This window comes from Centruroides vittatus, unplaced genomic scaffold (genome assembly GCF_030686945.1).
Source record: "Centruroides vittatus isolate TY-2023 unplaced genomic scaffold, ASM3068694v2 contig_1033, whole genome shotgun sequence".
NCBI classification, from domain to species: Eukaryota; Metazoa; Arthropoda; class Arachnida; order Scorpiones; family Buthidae; genus Centruroides; species Centruroides vittatus.
In genome coordinates, this window is record NW_027120671.1 from 448,878 (window position 1) to 455,343 (window position 6,466).

The 6,466-nt window shown below is 26.2% G+C and overlaps 1 protein-coding gene across 2 annotated transcripts in view; it reads right to left on the reverse strand.

Moving 5' to 3' along the window:
- LOC136968145 (5-hydroxytryptamine receptor 2A-like) overlaps positions 1-3,861 on the reverse strand; it is a 37,473-nt gene extending 33,612 nt beyond the window's left edge. Inside the window, exon 1 of one of the 2 annotated variants that reach the window (XM_067262116.1) lies at positions 3,783-3,861. The gene's annotated coding sequence lies outside the window, so the exon portion shown is untranslated. Of the gene's footprint in view, positions 1-1,583; positions 1,677-3,782 lie in introns of those variants that run through there. The other variant, XM_067262108.1, reaches the window with a different exon arrangement.
- Positions 3,862-6,466: the final 2,605 nt, after the last annotated feature.

Below are 6,466 nucleotides of genomic sequence, written 5' to 3' on the forward strand. Positions count from 1 at the left end.
TACGTTAATAAAATGTAAAAATTATTTATTTTCTAATTCAAACAATTCTTGAAAAAGCGAAGTTTAATAATAGTTAAATATATTTATAATTATGGATAAACTAGAACTAATCATTAAGTTCACAATCTGCTTAATTCAATTAAAAAATTAATAATTAAAATTGTTCTTTATAATCTATTCTTATTGAAAATTTTAACATGTATAAAGAGAATAATTAATTTTATTTCTAAAACTAAGTTTTATTTTAGTTTCTTATCAAACGTGTTGTGCTAAGTGGATAATGAATTAAATCTAGCAAAATATATTAGCAAGATAAAACTAAACTTTATAACGGTAATATAAAGCAAAGTTTGATTAATTTCGGGGTCAGATATTTGTCTTTTATGCAATAGAATTTTGAATTCCCAGGGGAAAAACAGCATATTTATCTGACGTTTCTGAGATGCGATCTTTCTGCTATGCTACTCTTCGAATTTTTTTCTCGAGTTTCCCCATCCAAAAGTTCCTTATCAAACAACAGAATGTTCTAATATAGTTATTCCTACTGACTTTTATCGCAAATTGTACTTATCTAAACGAGATATTATGCAATGCTGCTTTTAATAAAGGATGTTTTAGGTCAAGTAATTGCTTCATAGAATCCCACAGAATAAACAATTCGTATTGGTTGTTTCTAATCTTTACTACGCTATCTGAAATCAAATAAATGCTATTTGTAATGTACAATGCAAGTTCAATAGTTCCACCACATTATCACAGAGAGACTTAAGTACACAACTCACAACTTGGATTCAATAGTTTCTATCAGAAATTCCTCCCATATACCGGAACGATTCGATTTGAAACGTTAATAAGAATCAAATTAAACGAATTTTTTTAACAAGAAAATATTTATACGATTTATAATTTTATATATTTTTAACTAAAAACGTTTTGCGTAACGCATCGTATCACCTTTACACATTTTAGTAAACGTAATTGTTTTTAATGGATAAACACGAGAAAACAAACAAGAAAAAAGTACGCAACTCAATATAATTCGGTACAAACCACTGATTTTTTTCTTTATCCATCTAATAGAAATTTTATTTTAGGAACCATTTTTTTTTAATTATAAAAACTTGCAGCAGCAGAAGGGATACAAGTGGAATAACACAACCACCGTTAAATTCAATAAATTCTAAATGCGTAAAGTAGTTCTTTCTACGTTTTATAGAAGTTTAATCGAAAAAAAAATATTTGTTTTCACATTAAAACGTGTAATTATATAATATTTAAAGACTTTTAAAACAATATAACAGAACAATTATTTGCGACTTTAATAGAGTGAAGGCAAAGATTTTTAAAACCAAAACAGTTTAAACGGATTAAAAAGCGAAATTCGTATATAAAATAGAATTTTAAACATAAATAGCGAACGTTATTTTATATGTAAAAGCGTTTCAAATATATATAAAACAGTAAAGATTTATAAAACGCGTTTTATTATTCCGCTAACAAACTCATATATAACACTAGAATAAACTCGTATATTAAAATAAATAAATAAATTATTAAATATTTTTAAGCTATAATTTACTGACCTTATAAAGATATATTTATATAAACGAAAATTTCCTAACTTGTAACACATTTAAAGCGTGTGATAGAGTTTCGTCCGTGCATATTCCCAATCCTCAACGTCACTGCTACACCTGACTCGATACCACGGTATTGCTATTGCCATTGCCGGCTCTCATTGGTTGCATTTTACTCCCACAGAAGGCGCTTCAGTACTAGTGGTGATAGCTATTACAACTTGTTCAATCTGAAGATAACATTATCCTGAATTTTCTTTTTACTCTGTTAACAATAAATATGGCAAAATAAATTCCATTTTCTTGTCAATATCCTCTTCGCAAATGAAGATATTGGAAAATCTTCGATGGCCATTCCGCAATTTTTTAAGAAATTTCCATTTATATCTTACTTTATTTACTTTAGTAATGTGTAAAGCGCTAACAGATGGATTGTATCCGATAATTTACAATTTGTACCTTTTGTTATTAGAATAATTCAAACACGAGTTAATTAATTAATTCCAATATTATTTTTCTTGCAAACCGTAAGAATTTAATATAATGAAATTTATCAAAGGGGAAGTATTCAACTTAAAAGATGTCAAGAGCCATTCTAACATCCAATTTCGTTCGATGAGTGTGTTTATTTAGCAATCGAAATAAATCAAATTTGCTGGCGGTCATAATTCTTTACAAAAAAAAGAAAACAATTGTAAATTACTTGCCTTTAATTATAAAAATAAACCTTAAAATTTGTATATATTTAAAAAAATTATTAAAAGGATAAAATAAAGTTATACACAAAGAGAGAAGAGGTAGAGAGGATGAGAGAGAGAAAGAAGAGATAAGTATATCAGATTATATGACAATTCCGAGGAAATAATTGTAATAAATTAAATGATTATAGGGAAAAATGATTATTTATTTATTAAGTTTTCAGGAAATTAAAATATTTTCATAATTTTTAGGCATTTTAAAGCCATCTTATACACGCTTCTCATTACACATTATTTAATTATGCATGGATACATTTCTCTCAACTGCTTATAGGATTACTGTATAAGTAAACCTCTAACATTAATTTTAAATACAAAAGTTTGTTTACAAATTATGTTTTCCCTCACTCTTTTTAAAATCAATTATTTAATTATATTGCATGTATTTTCTGTAGTTAGTTTATTGAATCATTAAATTAACTAACTTATAAGTATTATTTTAGGAACATATAAGATTTTTTTTCCATTAACTTGAGTCAAGATTTATTTTTATATCCATTCTGAAAAACGGATTATTTGTGACAGATATCAAATTAACTCAAATAAAATTTATATACTGTCCCAAGGAAACGTATAAAAGAGTTAAATCCACCTTTCAAAACCTTGAGCCTTAGGATTACTTAAATTTCTAATGGTATAGACCAATTATTTATTTTATAGTTTGCCTAAGGGTGTAGCAATACAAAATGTATTAAAATAGTTTTATTTTCTGTTATATTTTATAAGTAAAAGATACAATACTATAATATACTTGCCGTAATAAGTATATTATAATATTAGCTAAGCGAACGTAAAAATTTTACGTTCATCATTCTATACATGTTTTTAAAGATTTTTACGAAAAAATAAGCTATTATCATCGGAAAAATTCAGCTTTAATCACAGAAAAAGAAGGACAATTGTCAGAATTGAATAATTGATAGGAAAAAGCTCCTTTAATCAACAACAACTGTCCCTTCTTACCAATGATTAAAAGCCAAAAAACTGACTTTTCCTTAACAATCTTTAAAAATATGTATTATTCTTGTACATAATTAAGTTTAATTAACAAATACTTAACACATTTATACTTTACAATAAACTTTAGGCTAACAAATCGTATGAACTAGTCAATAATTAAAGATGCAAATCAATCCACTTTCATGCGCTTAATGGCTTAATGACAATCCCATATTAATGTTTCACTCATACTGATAAGGTAATACTTTGTACATTTGAGTATAGAACACGTTGGAAATGTTAAAAGATAGCTTTAAATAGCTTTTATGTCGTTAATCGATCAAAACGATGAGAGGTTATCTCATAAACAACATGGAACACACACTGATTATTTTTTACAGTTGACGTTATGTATAATATTATTTATGGCCAGCCTTTATTGTAACGTCTTCACCCTGACAAGGTAGTTTATTTCTTATCTTAATTTATAGTATCGTTTCGAACTTACCTTTCTAACTAGCTGTTTCATCTATCTCTCTAGTGGACGTGAGCTCTGTCCAATTTTACTGAACATATTACCCAGTTTAGTCACCACTGACCCGATAAGTAATAGGTCTACGTAATATCAACTTTAACTTAAATTTATACTATAAATAGATGCTGATATTAATTACAACTCATTCTACACATAAATAAAACCTTATATTTTATTACTTTTTAAAAATATAATCGATTTAACTTACTATTTTTATATCTAAATACGTGACTGTATGTATACGTTATTGTAATTAATCATATGGCAGTGTTTACACGTCCCCTAGGAGATAATAGAATTTTTAACATTGTAAATGATATCTGGAGTTTTAAAATTTTAAAGTAAAAATGAATGATTGTCTCGTGTTCACTTGAGGTGGAAGTGGTTTTGATGATAACAAAATCATTTATACAAGATATGCCTTAGGTGTCTCTAAGCAAACCAATTTCCTTGAAAGATATACAGTGATAGATGATCGATGTTGTGGATTTCACACAAAATTATATAATTAATAATATTAATCTCTTCAAATTTAACTTATTAAAGGTAGTAATAACAGTGTGATATTATATATCTTATCAGTTTATTATTGTTTCTACAGTAAAATCAACGTTACTTACCTTAGGAAGTGTAACTCCTTTGACCAACTCCCTTCACGCTGGTATGCCCAATGTAATGAGCACATGTCTGGAATTCCATGCCAGAACGCTTCTCATTCACTTCTGCATTTCTTGCTTCAAATCTCAAGAAAAACAAGTTAAAAAAATAGCAAAGGATTTTCATTTGATTTATTTTATTTACTTGGATATAGGAAAAGAATTAGATTTATTGTTTACCAAAGACAATCACCGAAGATCTTTCTTAATCTACTGCATTTACAAGAAAACTTTATTCGTTTATTTTTGTATTTCTTGACATTTTTCTCACATAATTCCATTACCCATTGCACATGGCTTAATTGATTAAACTGAAATAATTTTACGAAGTTCCCCCCTATATTTTATTTATGTCTGCTTTTAATTTTATCATTTATCATTATATCTATGCACTGTAATCCTTTAATGAAGTTTTAAACAAATATAATTATAAAAATCGAAAAATTTTTTAAATCATCTTTTAATTTAATTTTAAAATATATGCTCTCGATTTTAGCAGTGTCTCGCCCCCGTACATCATACTTCTCCTGATAACAAACGAGTCATGCCAATCTGTCTGACGTTGTTCTCCAGAAAATTTTGAATTGACGGTCCAGATTGGATGTTCGCATATAGTTAATATCAAGACCAAATATGGAAAGCTTAGGAGCTGGAGACCCCTAAACTTTCCATATCTGTTCTCGATTTTAATCTACATAACTCTGTTCTCGAAATGAACGAAGAACGGACTGACAGATAGACGTGGGAATCTATAGATCTTTCACTTAAAAGTTGCAGCCTAATTATTAATTTTTAACAGTTGATTAACGAATATAACGAAAAAAAAGTTTATTATAATGACATGAATTCACACTAGATAATCAGTTTTCTTCTCTAATTTATGAATTTATATCTAATTATACATTAAATACAAATTTATAATAATATAACAACCATTAATGGTCAATGTAATTTCACTTAATGTTAGGTAATATTTGATCTATAACATATGGTTTGCTATTGAATAAATTTGTCTTAAACTCCATAATAGTTTCTTGATATCATTACTATTCAATAGTAATGATACCAAGAATCAAATAGTAATTGTAATTTATCAAATATAATATTAAAGAGCAATTTAAATTAATTCAGCGTATTTAATTAATGATATTATGGTATGATACATTAATTAATAGAGAAAGTTTTTAATTTAATTCAATTTATTACAGTTTAGTAAAATTAACAAAGAATTAATATAATTATTGGAACATTAATTTTAATTTAAAATTTAATTTTTATAGTTTTAATAATTAGTTTTAATTTTAGTAAATATAAATTATAAATTATATATTTGATACTTTTCTATGTTAAATTTGGCGATTGGCAATGCTTTCATTATAATGTCATTATAATTAAAAATTCATAAAGTATTCATTAATTTTTTATGATTTAAGTTATTTATACCTTAATATATTTAAATCTATAACAGAATTTAATTATAATCTTTAACATTCCTTTAGTTTGATAATGTTAAAATACATTCAATCAATCATGTGAATTTAACAATAATTTGGTAATTTCCTTGGAAAGTATGAATTATATTATAAAATATATTTAGTTATATATTTTATATATTAGGCTCATAAATAAATATGAAAATTAACTTTATAATCTGAATATAAAAATCATTTTTTTGGCATTACATGTTAACTATATAGGAACTTCCGGTTTGAATAGAAAGTCACATTATTTTGATTGAGAAATTTTCTATTAATCGGAGTTAGATAGGTGACCGGCATGACTTCGTTGTTGTAAGGAAAAGTATGATATACAGGGACAAGACACTACTAAAATTGAGAGCATTGCGACAAAAAATAATTGCTCGTTAAATACTATAATTTTTATTTAAAATATGACGAAGAAAAGGTTAAACAAAATGATATAAATGTTTGATAATGACTATCTTCTTACTTGTGTTCCTTTTGCATACATTTGATATCTTCTCATTGGACACTCCAACTC